General features: G+C 35.2%; 1 non-coding gene across 1 annotated transcript; it reads right to left on the reverse strand.

The window, feature by feature from the left end:
- Nucleotides 1–19463: 19463 nt before the first annotated feature.
- LOC132666140 (U6 spliceosomal RNA) lies at nucleotides 19464–19569 on the reverse strand. Its single transcript, XR_009604519.1, has one exon. It is a non-coding gene; the product is annotated as a U6 spliceosomal RNA (small nuclear RNA).
- Nucleotides 19570–19954: the final 385 nt, after the last annotated feature.

Here is a 19954-nt window from a genome sequence, read left to right on the forward strand (position 1 = left end):
AGTTTATAGTAGGTGCTTCATGTCTAAGAGTTTGGTGTATAAAAGAGGACTTCCAGAAACACTAATCATGGGGAACACTTAGAAATATTAATCCACCCCTTGTATTTATCCACCATCATACTTAGCACTTATTAATTGATGCATTTTAGATACACTCTTGAGCTATAATGGTGAATGAGCATAGGAACAGATGCAAGCCAATAAAGGAGTTAACAGCCTGTCTAAGGCACTCGTCCCTTGCCCCTACTCTACAATGCCTCTAGAAGGTTTTATATTTTTAATTAATAAAGTTTCAACTGGATAATTTAATTCTATCCAAGAGCTTCTGGGAAAGTTTTCAGAATAAAAAGAAAATATATTATCCAAAAAATAAAAAATAATGACTTCCACTTTGGGCAGTAGTGATTAAACAACTGTCTCAGAGGACAGTTGGACAAGCTAAAGCTTTGAAAATATCTGCTTGAAGTATTGAAAAGCCAGCTAGACAGTAAAGAATTATCAAGCCAAAATTCAGAACCTCATATTTGGAGCAACCGTTCTCCTGAGAGTGACTAAAGGTTGAGTTAAGCAAAATAAAGGCAAAGAAAGTAGAGGTAAACAAATAATTAAGATAACGTAAATCATTGAAAGAGGACAAACATGAAATAGGGTCAGTAGGGCCTAATATGTTTCTTTGAAAAGACCAATAAATTTGATAAAGCCTGGTTGACAGTGATGAAGAAAAAAAGGTAAGACACAAATAGAAAATGCGTATAAAAACAGTGTTTGTTGCAAATGTAATAAAAGGTTCTTATGAATTTAAGTCAATACCTTTTAAACATTTTAATAAAATGAAAAAATAAAGGACAATTTAACACAACTTAACATAATTTAACATTTCAACACAGTTTGACATAAGAAATAAAACTAGGAACATTCATGTTAAAGAAATTAAATCTTTTGAATATTTCCATAGAAAACAAGAAATGTTATAGGCTGAAATATTCATCAATAGCACAGAAGTTGAAAGCTGATAGATGTGGAAGTGTTTTTGCAAGACAGGATATTCTCTAGATCTTGGAGCATGAGTAAGTTATAAATATATGGGAGACAGAACACAAATAGCACAAAACAGATTGACATATTAATATGTACCCTATGAACCATACATTTTATTCAGAAACTGCTTTTGTCCTTTGGTTTAGTATAGATATAACTTAGGCTGCTTCACTACTAGAAATAGGGTGAATGCGTGCATCTCAGTTTAGGTCTTTTTCCATGTTCTTATTCAGAGTTATTTTAGGTCTAAAACATGATAAATCTTGAGATTTGAGATTTGGAGGCAGCACAAACAGCACAATACTAGAATGACATCTTTTAAATAGAACATTACCAAAATAAGCCAAAAAGACCAATACCTGTAGTCAGGTGAGTTGTCATGTTGATTTCTTAGTCATTTGTACCACTGGCCACACTTCATAGGTGGGGATTCTCCGGACTATGAGACAATGCTTTCAGGAGTTAGCAGTTTTATCCCAGGTCAGGAAAGGCAAATCCATTTCTAACCATTTCCTTCTCCTAGCCTAACTAGTTCTCTCTGTCACTCAGACTATAGACAGCCTTGGAGTCTGTCTCACCAAGATGATTTGAGGCATTCCCTACAAATCCATTAGAGCTATCACACAAGTTTAAAGCCTACTCAAAAAAATCTGTAATTGTGGGGGCTCCAACCACAAGAGACTGTGTTGGTTAATAGTAACAAGAAAATAAGTGTTTAGGCTTTTCATGAGCAGAGGAAACAGGGCATTATGACCCAGGTGATTAAGTTTTTTCTTCATTAATGTAGTTCATTGGTAATGATTTGGAGTGAAGCTTTTCAGAAACAGTATCTAAGGAATTGAAAGAATAGATTTGACTGACAAGGTCTCAACAAAGAGCTCCAAAGTAGTGGTTCTCTGACTGGCTATTGAGCAGCTGAACCTCATCAGATCTCTCCTTTCTTTCTTCAGAAGTTCTACTGCCTTTCCCTTCATGGTTCATGGTTAGAGGATGGTGGGTTCAAGCATCACTTCCTCCTACAATAATTTTCAATCCAGGTGGGAAGGGAAATTAAAGAAGGCTCTCCATTAATTTTACTTTATATTTACCAGGGAGGAATATGTTTCTAAGAGATCTTCAACAGAAGTCTTCTTGTATCTTTATTATTTTTCCTGAGTCTAGATCATGCATATTAAATTAGTTTCAAGTGTAAAACAGTGAATGAACATCTCTATATGTTATACTATGCTCATGAATGAAGCTACCATCTGACACAAGACAGTGCTATTAGAATATCATTGATTGTATTTCCTATACTGTGTCCTTTATTTCCATGACTTATTCCATAACTGGAAGCCTGTATATTCCACTGCTCTTCACCTATGTTACCCATCCTCCACCCCTTTTCTCTAGCAACCACCAGTTTGTTCTCTGTATTTATAAGTCTGGTTCTGCTTTTTGTTATTGTTTTTTTTTTTTTTTTTTGATTCCACAAATAAATAATGACCTACAGTTTTGTCTTTCTCAGTCTGACTTATTTCATTAGCATAATACCTTCTAGGTCCATTCATGTTGTCACAAATGGCACAGTCTCATCCTTTTTTATGGCTGTGTAATATTCTGGGTATGTGTGTGTATTATATCTTCTTTATCCAACTATTGATAGACACTTGGGTTGCTTCCATGTCTTGGCTATTTGCAGATAGTGCTGCAATAAACATAGGGGTGCATATATCTTATCAAATGAGTGTTTTCATTTTCTGTGGGTAAATGAAATTCCCAGTAATGGTTTATTAGATCATATGATAATTGTGTTCTTAACTTTTTGAGGAACTTTCATACTGTTGTCAACAGTGGCTGTAGCAATTTATGTTCCTACCATCAGGGCACAAAGGATCCTTTTTCTCCACATCCTTGCCAACACTTGTTGTTTCTTGTCTTTCGATTTTAGCTGTCCTGATAGGTGTAAGGTGATATCTCCATGTGGTTTTGATTTGCATTTCCCTCATGATGCATGATGTTGAGCAACTTTATATATGCCTGTTGGCTATCTGCATCTCTTGTCTTGGGAAAAATATCTCTTCAGGTCCTTACCAATTTTTAATTGGATTTTGTTGTTATTGAGTTGTAAAGGTTATATATTTTGGGTATTAGCCCCTTATCAGATTTATTATTTGCAAATAACTTTTCCCATTCAGTAGGTTGCCTTTTTGTTTTGCTCATGGTTTTCTTCACTGTGCAAAAGGTTTTTTCTGATGTAGTCCGAATAGTTTATTTTTGCTGTTTCCTTGCCTTAGATGAAATGTCTAAAAAAAAGTTGGTATGGTCAATGTCAGGGAAATTACTGCCTGTGTTCTTTTCTGGGATTTTTATGGTTTCACATCCCCCATTTATTATATACATGTAATTGTCCAGTTTTCTCAGCACCATTTATTAGACTTTTTACCACTGTATATTCTGCCTCCTTTGTCATAGTGTGGGTATAAGTGTGGATTTATTTCTGGCTGCTCTATATTCTATTGACACATGTGTCTATTTAGTGCCAGTACCATACTGTTTTTATTACTGTATCTTTGTAGTATATCTTGAAAGCTGGAATGGCAATACCTCCAGTTTTGCTCTTCTTTCTCAAATTTGATTTGTCTATTTCAGGTCTTTTATGGTTGCATACAAATTTCAATATTATTTGTTTTAGTTCTGTGAAAAATACTGTTGCTATTTTCATAGGGATTGCCTTGACTCTATAGATTGCTTTGGGTAGTATGGACATTTTAACAGTTATACTTCCAATTCATGACCAAGGGGTATTTTTCCATTTGTTTAGTGTCATCTTTAATTTCTTTCATCAATGTTTTATAGTTTTCAGAGTACAGGTCTTTTATCTCCCTGGTTGAATTTATTCCTACGCATTTTATTTTTTGTGCAATTGTGAATGGAATTGTTATCTTCTCTTTTTGCTACTCTGTTATTGGTGTATAGAAATGCTGATTTCTGGGTATTAATTTTTTATCTTGCAACTTTACTGAATTCATTTATTTGTTGCAATAGTTATCTGCAAATAGTAACTGTTTAACTTGTTTCTTACTAATATGGGTGCTGCTTGTTTATTGTTTTTGTTCAATTTCTGTGGCTAAGATTGCTGGTACTATGTTGAACAAAAGTGGTAAGACTGGACATTCTTGTGTTGTTGCTGACCTTATAGGGAAAGCTCTCAGTTTTTCACCATTGAATATGATATTGGCTGTGAGTTTTTCTATATATGGACTCTATTATATTTGTTGTGTATCTAAACCCACTTTGTTGAAATTTTTAATCATGAACATATGTTGAATTTTGTCAAATGCTTTTTCTGTATCTATTGAGATGATCATATGATTTTTATCCTTCATTTTGTTGACATGGTGTACCATGTTGATTGATTTGTGAATATCAAACCATCCTTGCATCCCTGGAATAAATCTTAATAGTTTGTGGTGAATGATACTTTTAATGTCTTGTTGAATGTGATTTGCCAATATTTTGTTGAGAATTTTTGCATCTATATTCATCAAGGGTATTGGTGTGTAGTTTTGTTTTGTCTTCATGGTATCTTTGTCTGGTTTTGGTATCAGGATGCTGTTGGCCTTGTAGGAAGTGTTTGGAAGTTTCCTTCATTTTTTGCTTTTTTTGGAATAGTTTGAGGAGACTAGGTAGTAACTCTTATTTAAATGTTTGATGGAATTCACCTGTGAATCCATCTGGTACTGATAGTACCAGAAACACTTCCCTAGTGTTTTTATTAGTGATTCAGTTTTGTTACTAGTAATTACTATGTTCAGATAGCCTACTTTTTCCTGATTCAGTTTTGGAAGATTGCATATTTCTAGGAATTGATCCATGTCTTCTTGGTTGTCCAATTTGTTGGTATATAATTTTTCATAGTATTCTCCTACAATCCTTTGTATTTCTGTGATGTCAGTTGTTACTTCTTTTTCATGTATGATTTTACTTTTTGGATTCATTTTCTTTAATTCTTGATGAGTCTGGCTAAGAGTTTCTTAATTTTGTCTTTTCAGAGACCAGCTCTTGGTTTTACTGATTTTTTTCTATTGTTCTTATACTCTCTGTCCTTTATTTCTGCTTTGATATTTATTATTTTTTTCTTTCTACTCACCTTGGGTTTTGTTTTTATTTAGTTTGTTTAGGTATAAGGTTCGAGGTTTTGAGCTTTTTCTTATTTTTTGAGGTAGGCCTGTATCACTATAAATTTCCTTTTAGAACTACTTTTGTTCTGTCCCAATCACTTCAGACCATTGTGTTTTCATTTTCATTGTCTCCATGTTTTTGTTTATTGTTTTGTTTTGATCTTTGATTTCTTTATTGACCCATTTGTTATTTAGTAGCATGTTCTTCAACCTCCCAGATATTTGTGTTCTTTCCAGATGTTTTTTTCCTGGGATTGATTTCTAGTTTCATACCATCATGGTCAGAAAAGAGCATGTTATGATTTCAGTCTTAAATTTATTAAGACTTCTTTTGTGGTCTAACAAGTGACCTATTCTGGAGAATGTCCCATGTGAACTTGAAAGGAACGTATACTCTGTTGTTTTGGAATAGAATGTTCTGTATATGTGTTATGTCCATCTATTTAATGGTTCATTCAAAGACACTGTTTCCTTACTGATTTCTGCCTGGATGATTTATCCATTAATGAAAATTATGCATTTGTATTGTATTACCTTTACTATTATTGCATTACCATTAGTTTCTCACTTTATGTTTGTTAATATTTGCTTTGTGTATTTAGGTACTTCAGTGTTGGGTGAATAGATATTTAGAGTATTTATATCCTTTTGTTAGATTGATCCTTTTATCATTATGTAGTGTCTGTGTCTCTTATTACAGTCTTCATTTTAAAGTCTATTTTGTCTGATATATGTATTGCTACCTTGGCTTTTTTCCTTCACTTTGATTTGCATTGTAAATGTTTTTCCATCCTTTCACTTTTAGTCTATAAATGTCTTTAGGTGAGGTAGGTCTCTTGTAGGCAGTATATAGATGGGCATGTTTTTTTAATCTATTCTACCTTATGTCTTTTGATAGAAACATTTAGTCTATTTACCTTCCAAGTAATTATTAATAGGTATTTACTTGTCATTTTGTTAAATGTTTTCTGGTTATTTTTATAGTTCTAGTTCCTCCTTCCTCTCTTTGTGCTTGATGAGTTTCTCTAATGTTTGGCTTTGATTATCTTCATTTTTTGGTACATCTATGACAAGTTTGGGGTTTGATTACCATGAGGTTCACACATAACATCCTAAGTATATAGCAGTCTATATTAAGTTGGTGGTCATTGAAGCTCGAACACCTTCTAAAATAAACTTTTGGTTTTAATATTCTCTCTACATTTTATGTATATGCCATCATATTTTCCTTGTTTTAGTTGGAATTTTCCTATGTTTAACTATGGCCTCTTGTTTTCCACTTAAAGTAGTCCTTTTAACATTTCTTATCAGTCTGTTTTAGTGCTGATAAACTCGTGTAACTGTTGTGTTGTGGAAACTTTTTCTCTCCTTCAATTCTAAGTGATAACCTTTCCAGGTAGCATATTCTCAGTGATGTGGGTGAGTATGTATGTATGTGTGTATGTATTTATTTATTTTTTTTCGTTTTTCTTTTCCCCTTTCAGCACTTTGAATATACCATGTAAAGTTTCTGCTAAAAAATCAGCTGGTAACCTTCTATGGTTACCCTTGCATGCAAGTTTTTGCTTCTCTCTGCTTTTAAAATTCTCTATCTTAACCTTTGACATTTTAATTATGTGTCATGGTGTGGACCTTTTTGGGTTCATCTTATTTGTAACTCTCTGTGTTTCTTGAGCCTGGATGTCCATTTCTTTACCTAGATTAGGGAGATTTTCAGCATCTGTTTCTTTAAATAAGTTTTCCGTCCCTTCCTCTTACATCTTACTGATCTACATGTCCTTGCCTGGCTGCCAGGCTTGGAAACTACCTGCTAGTATATTAGTAGATTGAGGCATTTCCAACAAGGAAAAAAGTTAAGGGGAACTGCAATCAAAAAGTGGCTGCCATGTTTGCCAAGATGAAGATAACATATTTTAATATTCCTCTGGGCTTTATTTCAGAGGTATCCTATCACAGTCATGAAGTAGGGGAAGAGAATGGTTTTAATAATAATGACAATATTAATCATACTAATTGCTCCTAATTATCAGCATCTATTGAGTACTAGTGACTGTACTACTTGATATTCTTTACATGAATTATTTCACTTAATCCTTACCTCATGAGAAAACAAATAAAATTCATCTCAGTTTATATATGAGAGAACTGAGGCTCAGGTTGAAATAATTTGTTTTCAAATGGAAAGGGAAAGAAACCTCACATTCACACTCAGGCATTTGTTTTTCAGGTTACAAATGCCTAATGATATACCATTCTACTTTCCTGTGAAATAATTATATTCCTCCAAGAAATCAGTGGTTCTGTCCTCTCTGAAAGGATTGACGCATTCAGAAAGGGATATTGGGCTCACACTGACTGCTTGAAGAGCTGCTGTGTTTCCACAAGCTGTGTCTGAGCCTCTCTATTCCCCAGCATAAGAAACTGACAGAGAGATCAGAAATAATCTATATACAAATCAACTGCTGAGATATGAGGGTCTTTTGAAAACCTAAGTTCTTCAAGGATATGAATTGTCTTTCTTGTTCAAAGTGGAATTATCACTGCCTAGCAGATGACCTGTTAGGCTTCTAACAAATATTTATCGTTTGTTACCAGTTGTTATTACTTCTGCTGACCTCCTATTGCATGAAATTAAAGATGCATGTTTCATTTAAACCTTCTTTTTTCATGTATTTGAAAATTGCTAATGTTTATCAAAATATTTTTAGAAACACAGTTGTATATATAAATTAGGTCTCTATTTTGAGACAGCTGAGACGATGAGGATAGTATGTAAGGTGGTTATTGGGTTGGAAGTAGAGAAATATGATACTTACAGGTTAGGGATTATGCATCAAGGGTGAATGTGGACAGAGCCTAAATAGGGTAGCATGGACACATAGAGGCCTTGAGTTAGGAGGGAGAGGTGTCCAGGAGAGGAGGGAACACAGTTATTGTCATCAGTATTATTTCTACCTGAACCATCGAGATACCAAAACTGATTAAAATGTAATAGAAAGAATTTCAGATTAAAGTAAAAGATGCTTCATTTTAGATCTAATTTCACCAATGATTTTTTAAGTGATTTTGGTAACTTTTTCTACTGAACTAGAATTTAAATCCCTCTTTGGTTATATAAGAAGCTCTAACTTCTAGCCTTAATATCCCATGATCCTGTGAGAGAATGATCAAAGTTGCCACTTCTGAATAGCCAGAGATGTCAAATGTGTGGTAGATACATGCCCTACCTTTCCTAGCCCTACTTTTATTGCAGACATTGCTAATCAAGAAGTATACCCTCTCCCATTCAGTCAGGATGTGGCTTCAGGGATCAATACAGCATACCAACAATCTTTACTCTTCAATCTAAACTGGTGTGTAGGTCATAATATGACTATTATTCCAGTTTCATAGCTGATTAAATGTATTTCTAATGCTGATATTATCATGTATGTATCTTCGGTGCTATTCTAATTTCCTATTGCTGCTATAATAAATTGCCACAAATTTAGTGGCATATAACAACACAGATATATTACCTTATATTTTCAGAGGTCAGAAGTCCTAAAATATGCTAGCAGGGTTGTGTTCCTTTGGAAGAGGAGATTCCTTTCATCTTAGAGCATCTAGAGACCACCTGAACTCTTTGGGAGTGGCCTCTTCCTCCATCTCCAAGGCTAGCAGTATAACATTTTCAAATTTAACTTCTGCTTCTATCATCACATCTACTTTTCTGATTCTGCCTCCTTATTCTAATGTCCCTCATGATTATACTAGGCCCACCAAGATAATCAGCTCATCTCACGATCCTTAATCGCATCTGCAAACTCCCCTTTTTTCATGTGAGGTGACATATTCACATGTTCTAAAGACTATAGGATGGACATCTTAGGGGGAGGCCATTATTGTTCTACCACAGGTGCTTAAAGTTTTTCCAAAGTGACTTTTTTATATATTCTTTTTCTCTCATCGTGTATTCTTTAAAACATCCTTAATAATAGAAATGTAAGTCCTGTCACCAGATGTCTTTCATAAACAAGTTTGATAATCAAGCTGAGCAAAACTACAAAATAATGAGGCAGGTTTTCTTTTGGAGCTATTAATCTGATTCTGAAAGCATTTAATACGGAGGTGACCCAATAACATAGGAAAGAGCCGTGTTCTTTTAAGTGTACAATATCCCACAATAAAAGTTCTGAATGGTGTGTTGACGCAGATGTGGGTGTTACTGCTCCAAGAATGCCTGTGTTTAGGGAGGTACTTACTGCTAGTGCCCAGCACAGGGCCTGATCCATACATATACACCAAAGGATTGAATGGAGAAGATAATGGTGTAGACACCAAATATATGTAGAAGGGAGTTGACAAATCTAAAATTTTATAACAATGAGAAATACCTTAAGGGGCATCCTAAAGTCTTAGGGAGGGCCATGATAGCAATATGTAAGTGTATAAATTCTATCTGAAATATTTCCGAAGTACCTTGTCATCTTAAAAAAAGAAAACCTGGGATGCCTCACTTCTGTTGTCTGTTTGGCTATTTTAGTCAGATTTACCAGTAAGAAAAATATAGTATCCTTTGGAAGGGGGGGATAATGAGTGCCATCCTTGGTGATTTTAATCACTGTTTAGCTGCTTTCCTGAGATCCCCATCTGCCCTTATAGTCCATCTGCTAGTTGTTAACACTTAGTCAGTCACTTGACAAATGGAAAATCTGAACTGAGAGGAGAGTGGGGGGTGTGAGATGATGGTTTCTGATGATTAGATGTTGTGATTCACACACACACACACACACACACACACACACACACACACACACACACGCACATGCACGCGCACATGCACACACACCCTAAGATGCTTCTGTTCAGGCTCAGCTTGAATACCTAAAGACAGTTTGGTCCAGAAAGATAATGTCAGAATGGCTAATGGAGAATGTGCTGAGGCAGATGTTCATGGTTTTGCCAGGCATTCGTTTCTTCAAGAATCAACTTTGTCATAGAAGCTGATGATCAAATTACTTAATTGTTTAATCATCAATACAATAAAAAGACAAAATCTCCAGTTTCCCATTGGAAGAAAACAAGGTTGTTGGAAATCTTAGACTAATTTATTCAACACCAACATCCACCAACATTCACAACAAATTCTTTAACAGATGGCTTGAATGTACTTAGGAAAGGAAAGACTATAGAAAGGACAGACTCTAGAGTCTTCTATTCAAAAGGGGGGATCGTAACTATACAGGTGGGTCTTTCTTAAATTAGAGCCACGAAAACCAAAGTCCAGCAAAGCTAAGGGATTACTGAGGGGCATTTGTAATGCTTATCAAGCACTGTTTACACAGTAACCTTTGGGCTGATAGAGAACATCCTTTCAAGTTACTCTCAAGACTTCTTTCAGTCCATGCTTCTGAGCTATGGGAATTCTACATGGGTGTTCCCCTTATGCCTCTGTCCACTAGACAGATGTTACACTCCAGTTTGAAAATTTTAGTAATGAAGTACCTATCAACTTCTGTTAGAACACAGTCAGTGATGAGATAGTTTCTAGTGGTGGGGGAGGAGTGCATAACACATTTTACTGGGTGGTTTTAATTGTTACACGTCATTTAGAGTAAATTTTTTTTTATTTAAATACAACTCATTACTTATTTTTTCATCTGGAGATGCAGAGATAAATTTTGTTTCCTTTATAAGTGGTAGTCTTTTATTTAAATTTTTTTTTAAATGTTTGCTTATTTTTTGACAGAGCACGAGCGGGAAAAGGGCAGAGAGAGATAGAGACACAGAATCTGCAGCAGGCTCCAGGCTCTGAGCTGTCAGTACAGAGCCTGACACGGAGCTAAAATTCATGAACTGTGAGATCATGACCTGAGTAGAAGTTAGACATTTAACGAACTGAGCCACCACCCACGTGCCCCTAAGTGGTAGCCTTTTAAATATAAGGACAAGTTAAAATTCATTAGAAGAAAATCCCTACTTTCATATCCACATTTCAACAACATTTGTCAAAAGTGGAATAATTATTACAACCCAACATCTTCTCCCTGTATGAAAGTTGTCGAGAAAAAGATTAGGAGACGAGTAGCAACAAATCTCCATGCAAGTTCAAGATGCAAACACAGAAGTGAAAAGTAATTTCTGTGGAAAATATCTGTAGATACTTCTTTAGTTTGAGCCAAGATTATTATGTGATATTAAATAACATAAATTTAGACTTTGTTACTAGCAGTATAGTATGAAGGTGAAGCAAATTAACTGTTCCACTGAAATCTGTGTTGATGGGATGACATCTAGAGTACTGTGCTTTGATTACATGACCACAGTGAGGAGAAAAGTTGATAAATAGCTAAGATAAGTGACTAGGGTATTGAGAAGCTATGTTAACATGAATAACAGAATTTGAAATACTTTACTAGGGAGAAAAAAATTTCATATACATGGTAATTGCCTTCAAGTGAATGTCATACTATCAGTTAAAATGAGTTGGACTTAGTTTATGTCACTTCAGAAAACATAGCTAAGACCCTCAGTTGAAAGGTGCTGGAAAGCAAGCAGAATTTGTCTTAGTATAAATAAGAAAGAACTTCTTAAAAAGTGAACATTCTACTGTTGGCAGATTTAAGTGCCAGGCTGGAATGTCTGGCATGACAGGGTAGGTGAGAAGATATCTTTTGAAGGAAGATGTCCTTTGTGTTTAACCCAACTTAGATGCTAAAATAAGGAAACACCAAGGACCTACCATGTAATATGCACTGATAGAATGCATACATAGATTTTCTAAAAGGTGAGTACAACAAAGTTTCTTAAAATTATACTTTAGGGGTGCCTGGGTGGCTCAGTCAGTTAAGCATCCCACTCTTGATTTCAGCTCAGGTCATGATCTCAGTTTGTGAGTTTGAGCCCCACATTGGGCTCTGTGCTGGTGGTGCGGAGCCTGCTTGAGATTCTCTCTCTCTCTGCCCCTCCCGCCTCCCCTCGATCTCAAAATAAACTTAAAAAAACTAAAATACTTACAATCTAGTTTAGGAGTCAAAAGATAAAAACATGAACATCTATATAATAAGCCTTTTGGAGAATGCATGCTATCCATTTAGGATGAGATAATCACAAAAGGCAGGAAGAGTCCAAAAAATAAAAACTCATGGAAAATACTTGAGGGGAAAAATGAATGGTAAGATAAAGAGAAATAGCAACTATGAAGCAGACAAAAGGTGGGAGCGTGAATATGCATGCTATGATCAGGGATAAGTTTGTCCAGGTTATTGTGTTGTTTGTGACAATACTGGAAAGATGATTATGAATAGACTGAATTATTGCTTGAAAGGCATATTTTGGAGTTTGAAATTTATGTTTACACAGTTGGGAACCATTTTGTGCCTTTGCTTGGCAGAAAAATGGTATGATGAAAATGGTACTGAAAGAAGAAAGTCTTGATGTGCTTGAGTCAGGAGAATCTGCAAGTGAGACAGACTGTACCCTGGGAGAGAAACAGACCGTGTTCTTGGAATGGGGAATATGCTTTAGGTCGCTCCAACCACTTCAGGCATCAACAATTGCTTTGACACTCATTTAGCAACTTGTCTATGTCAAATAATGAGAGTCACCACTTTAGAGCCTTTAGCAACCTAGCAACCACAGAACCATAACAATGTTGTTTATCATCTTCTTGTCCAGCCTAATGATGCATGCGTCTGTTGTTTCTTAGACTAAATTGGAAAAAAAAAATCTGTTGGAATACAAAGGAATATTAAAATTTTTAAAACAGACCTGGGTATTAGACTTTTAAGTCTGAAAACTTGTTTTCATTACTAATTAGTTTTTGGAATTGTCAGAGAACACATGTCTTGCCCCTCCACTATATGTAGGGACTTGAATTTTACAAGGCCAGGAATAATATATATATTAAACATAGATACATTTATTTATGTTCATAATTTCTAAGGATAGCTCTAAATAAATAGGATTTAATTACAGTTGCTGTGGAATGTCAGAAATGGTCACATAGTTTTCTATCTTAGTCAAATCATAACCTTAACCATAATGCAACTCTTTCTTGCTTGGAAAATGGTTTTTTACCTATTTAATTTCATATAAAATTTACTACATTTATAACTGCCTCTCATAGATTGGGTGGGGATAAATACTGAAATACTATAGATGGTAATTTTGTTAGACTTCTGAGCCTATTTTCCTTTATGGGACGTACTGGCAGTATTAATGGCTGATTAACTACATCCCAATAAGTATTCTGCATAGTCTAAATTAATTTGGTTGTAATGTTTGTTTAATTATAGCACTTAACTTAAATTTTATAGTTGCTTATTCAAAGTACAAGCTTGTTTGATTTTAATTTAAGAAGGAGAGAGAATATTGTGCTATTGACTTCTCTTGTAGCTGTTATGATTACATAGTAAGGCAACTGGTTGATGCAATTTCCCAAAAGGTTCAGTGGCCTAACCAAGAATTCCCTGCTACATTGCCTTTTATGATAAATCAAATGCTGTCATTAATCATTCATGAATTCTTACTCTTTCCATACTAATTCAATAATTATTTTTGCTATTGTATGTGCCCAAATCTTTACTAGGGGCATAGAGATAATGTGGATGGGAATGGAACACAACATGAATAAGATAGAGACCTTGGCATTAAGTAGCTCACATCAAATGGGGCCCATAGAAACATAAATTTCCAACTACAGTAGAATGTAGTGAATTACATAATAGACTTATGTGAAGAGTTAAATGATAATATAGGGGAAGAATCAGCTCACACTGCCTGGGAGAGATTGGAAGACTTCTTAGAGAAGGGTGGGGAGGTTTGAGGGAAGAAAATTCCTTTGGAAGACATAATCAAGTGGCAGAATTAGGTATATTCAATGAATGGCAAATGGCTCTTTGTAGAGATGGAAATCAAGTTGGGGGTGGGGGTTTGGAGAGCAAGGGAGTTTTGCTAAACAGATTTGAGTCCAGCTTGTGGAAACCTTGAATATCCTGATACTATGAGTTTGTTTTTTTTTTTAGTTGAAGGAGGAGAAAGATGCCTCTAGAAAGAAAGGGAAGAATCACAGGAGTGGATTTAATTGAGGAACAAAATGCCTGAGAAGGTATAATTTAGTTCTGGTTATGAAAATGGAATAAGGGAGACAGCAAGGAAAGAGATGAGGTAAACCTAATTAGAAGGATGAATTTTGAGGTTAAAATAACAGGTAGAAATTATTATCTAGAAATTTCTTTTCATGTTCTTCAGTAACAGGAAACCCTTTTCAACTAATATCTTAGTGTCTACTAATTGGCAGTAGCTGAGACCAAGGCCTTTGAGAATGGTCGATGGGACAATTAACTGTAGCAGCCAGGACAACAGTGAATTGGTGCTGGGGATATTGCAGACAGATGTGAGAGAGAGCATGAGCATATGCACACGAGTGGGGAGGGACAGGGGGGTGGAGAGGATCCTAAGTAGGCTCCATGCGGTCATCACCTAGCCTGATGTGGGCTTGATCCCATGGACTGTGAGATCATGACCTGAGCTGAAATCAAGGAAGAGTCGGATGCTTAACCAACTGAGCCACCCAGGTGCCCCAAAATTTATAACTTAAAAACCTTAAAAAAATTTTTTTCACTTAAATTTTGTTTTTTTACTGTTTATTTTTGAGACAGAGTAAGAGAGAGAACACGAATGAGTGGGGGAGGAACAGAGAAAGAGGGAGACACAGAATCTGAAGAGGCTCCAGCCTCTGACTTGTCAGCACAGAGCCCGACACAGGGCTTGAACCCTTGAAGCAGGAGATGATGATCTCAGCCGAGATCATGATCTGAGCCCAAATTGGATGCTTAACTGACTGAGCCATCCTGGTGCCCCCAAACCCTTTTTTTTCCTCAAGGGCTCGTTCTAGTTTACAAGATACAAGATTGCCTACCAAGTGCTCAGGAAATGTGTGTGCTTATCCTTGTAAGTTTCTCTGAAGCATAATTGGCCCAATAAGCACCACTGAATGGTAGGAAGCCCTTCAAGATGGTCAGGCCCTAGAGAGAGAGTTCTATGTGTCCAGCTTGCCTTAAGTGTGATTTTTATTGACACTGGGGCTTTAAAGGGTTACAGGATTGCACCGTGGCTGGGAGGCCATTGCACACATATTTCGGGGTTTCAATGCAACTTGCATTATTACAGAAATGTGAACAAACAGGATTAAGAGATTCTAAGTGACCTCTATATCTTACTGTGAATCCCCAGGACTTCAAGTAAAAGAAGGAAAATCCTCACTAACTTCAGATCTTACACAATATTGAGAGAGAAACAAGTTAGCATGAAATTGGATAAGTGAGATAAAGTTTTGAGAGTGTTCTACACTAACTACAAGATCTGAATTGGTATCCTGTTTTTGTCAATTGCAGCCAATTTTTTTTTTGAAGTAGTTAGAACCAAGTAAGATAATGTTTCTGGAAAAACTTTGTAAACATCAGAGTTGTACATATATGACACGTTAGTAGTAGCACCATTTTTGTTTGTGAGACACTTAAATACCACGTGCCATGTCTAACACATAAGTGCTAGAAATTGTTGATCTCAGACTTAAAAACAAACAATTCATATTCCATATTTTAAAAATCAAGTTTATTTTTATTATAAAAATAATGTCTGCTTATTATAGAGTTTACCACATAAAAAATAGACCAAAAAAGTCATGTTTTTGTCACTCAAAGCCAACACATTCTGATGTGTTTTTCTTTAGAGAGTTCCTGTGAAATGTGTAATTTGCTTCATATAGTTGTGATCATACTTTATACAACGTTGAATTGGACTTTTTCATTTAACGTTGAAACATAAGGATTTTTTCGTGTTAGTTTAACCTTAAAGAAAGATTGTTTTTAGCAACTTCATAGAATTCTAACCACTGAATATGTCAGTCTCCTTGTTAGTCTCATAAAAAAAATTCAGGGTCTGTGGTTTCTGCTGTTATAACATGTTCTTGTGATAGCATATTTTAGTTTGTTCTTATGTTAGGGTATATCTGACTTAAAAGCACAAAACTCAGAAGGAGGTACGTAATTATAAGAAAGGCATGAAGAATGAGGCTCAGTACAAATACTTTTGTTCTTGTTATCTTGATAGTATAGGAGAATTATCTAGATTGGGATCCATAAACTTTATAAAAAGCCAATGAATAAACACTTTAGGCTTTGTAGGTCATAGATCCTCTGTATAAAAACAGCCATAAACACATCGCATCAACATAAGAAAGGATAAAAACCATATGATGATTTTAATAGATGCAGAAAAGGCATTTGGCAAAGTCCAACATCCATTCATGATAAAAAGCCTTTAACAAAGTAGATTTAGAGGGAACATATCTTTATAGGCTATATGTGAAAAACCCACAGCTGATGTTTTAATCAATATGAAAAACTGAGAGCTTTTCCCCTAAAGGGAAATGAGACAAGGATGTCCATTCTCACCACTTTGATTCAACACAATACTGAAATTCCTAGACATAGCAATCATATAAGAAAAAGAAATAAAAGGCATCCAAATTGATAAAGAAGTAAAACTTGCATTATTTGCAAATGACATACTATGTATAGAAAACCCTAAAAACAAAAAAACTATTAGAACTAATAAATGAATTCAGTAAGGTCACAGAATACAAAAACAGATAGAAATCTGTTGCATTTCTATACACTAATAATGAAACAGAGGAAAGAGAAATTAAAGCCATCCCATTTACAATTGTATCAAAAATAATAAAATACCAAGGAGTAAACTTAACCAAAGAGGTAAAAGACCTACACTCTAAAAACTATAAAACACCGATGGCAGAAATTAAAGACAACATAAGCACATGGAAAGATACTACCTACAGACTGGAAGAATAAATACTGATAAAAATACTGATAAAATGTTTATACTACCCAAACTACAGATTAAATGCAATCCCTATCAAAATACCAATAGTATTTTCACAGAACTAGAACAAAAAGTCCTAAAATTTGTACAGAACCATGCAAGGCCCCAAATAGCCAAAGCAGTCTTGAAAAATAAAAACAAAACTTAGGTATCACAATTCCAGATCTCAAGATAAATTACAAAATTTTAGTAATCAAAACAATATGGTACTGGCACAAAAATAGACTTATAGATCAATGGAACAGAATAGAGAGCCCAAAAATAAACCTGCAATTACATGGTCAGTTAATCTCCAACAAAGGAGGCAAGAATATCCAGTGGGAAAAAACAGCCTTTTCAAATGGCGTTGGGAAAACTGGACAGCAAAAGAATGAAACTGAAATACTTAAACACAAAAATTCAAAATGGATTAAGAACCTAAATGTGAGATCTGAAACTATCAAAATCCTGGAAGAGAGCATTGGCAATAATTTCCCTGAGGTTGACCATAATACTTTTATAGATGTGTCTCCTGAGGCAAGGGAAACAAAAGCAAAAATAAGCTTGTGGGACTAAATCAAAAATCTTCACAGCCAAGGAAACAATTAGGATGGGAGATGATATTTGCAAAAAACATATCCTATGTAGGGTTAATATCCAATGTATATAAAGAACTTACACAACTCAACACCCCCAAAATCAAATAATCCAGTTTAAAAATGGACAGAAGACATGAACAGACAGTTCTCCAAAGAAGACAGCCAGATGGCCAACAGGTGACATAAAAAGATAATTATGTCACTCATCATCAGGGAAATGCAAATTGAAACCACAATGAAATATCACCTCACACTTGTCAGAATGGCTAAAGTCAAGAACACAAGAAACAACAAGTGTTGATGAGAATGTGGAGAAAATGGAACCCTTGTGCTCTGTTGGTGGGAAGGCCAACTGGTGCCACCACTGTGGAAGACAGTATGCGGTTTTTTTCTAAAAATAGAATTACCATATTATCCAGTAATTCTACTGGGTATTTACCCAAAGAATACAAAAACATTAATTCAAAAGGATACATGCACCCCTATGTTTTTAGCAGCATTATTCACAATAGCCAAATTATGGAAGCAACCCAAGTGTCTATTAATGAACAATAAAGATGTGGTATATACCTATGATGGAATATTTCTCAGCCATAAAAAAATGAAATCTTGTTATTTGGAACAACATGGATAGATTTAGAGGGTATAATGTTAAATGTAACAAGTCAGAGAAAGATAAATATATGATTTCATTCATATGTGGAATTTAAGAAACAAAAGAACAAAGAAAAAGGCAAACCAAAAACACACTTTGAACTATAGAGAACAAACTGATGGTTACCAGAGGAGATGGGTGGGCAGATGGGTGAAAGAGATGAAGGGGATTGAGCACACTCATAATTACGAGCCCTGAGTAATGCATAGAATTGTCAAATCACTGTATTTTTACGCCTGAAACTAATACTTTATATTAACTACACTGAATTAAAAAGAAAAAAATAATTTAAGCATCCATAAGCTGTATGTAAGTGAATAGGTATAGCTGTGTTCCAGTAAAACTTTATTTATAAGAAGAGTCAGTGGACTGAATCTGTCCCCTGTGAGGTGGTCTATTGGACTCATGCTCCTGATTATGGTTCCAGTTACCTATGTAGTATGACAGCCTTGTCAGGCACTTTCCCTAGAAGAGTACATATTAGAGGTGAGGACATCCTTCCCATTTTATTCTGTATAACAGATACTTAAATAGTCCTTTTTATATGTCAGGTACAGTTTTAAGTGCTTTAAATAGATTTATTCAGCGAAACTTTAATAAAACTGTGTCGTATTTCTATGTTGTCAGGTTTACTCGTCTATTAAATTCCTTAAATCCATCCTTGCCCCCATTTGAATACTCCAGTGTACTCGTTTACCCTGGTTTTCCAAAAACCAGGCTGCTGTTAAGAGAGGACAGTACAGGTCATTTACATCAACTTGAGTGTTAATAAGCATTGAGAATAGTATCCCAAGACATGCTTTTCCACTAAGGAGAGATTGGGAACAATCTCTTTGTCCCCAATTCTCACCTATAAAATGGGGGACATCGATGGTTTTTACTTCTCACTGTAAATCAGAATAACCATGGGGGCTTTTAAAATATCTCTACTTTTTATGTGTCTTCAGGGCTGGGATTTAGGTATGTATGCTTACCAAGCTTGATAGATTCTCAAGAAGTGGGCCTGGTGGTCCTCAACCTTGTTGCACACTGTAGTCACCTGAGAAGCTTTAATAGCTACTGATACTTCAGTCACAACTCTGGATATTTTTATTTGATTGGTCTGGGATATGGTCTGGGCATCAGTATTCTTTAAAGCTTTTTAGGTGATTTTGCCACTGAGTTATACTGTCACTTTTGTGCAGGGGCCCTGCTAATCTTCCTTGTATCCTTCCAATTTCAGTGTAAGTAATTCCGAAGCAAGCACCACTGAGCTGTACCCAAGGTAATCATGTGACTAGTGTTTGCAGATGGGTTTTGGACAAATGTAAGATGTTTTTTTTTCTTTTTTTTTTTTTACCATTATGTAAGAATCTATTATTTCACATTAGCTTGACATGGTAACGTGGAATATGGCATTTAGGTTATGGAAAACTATGGTTAACTTAGGCCATGTTCAAGTGGTTACTTGTGGGTCACAGTATCCAAACTTACATAAATTATTTGGAGAATGCTGCATAACTGCTTAGGACCTTAATAAAACTACTCTGAAAGATATCTGCAGCTTAACAGGACTCATGATTTAACTCACAACCTTCTCATGAAAATCAGAATTGAACTGTAGCATATTAAATAACTATTTTTAGAGCAAC

Source organism: Panthera onca, chromosome D3, assembly GCF_046562875.1.
Source record: "Panthera onca isolate mPanOnc1 chromosome D3, mPanOnc1 haplotype 2, whole genome shotgun sequence".
In the NCBI taxonomy this organism is placed as follows: Eukaryota; Metazoa; Chordata; class Mammalia; order Carnivora; family Felidae; genus Panthera; species Panthera onca.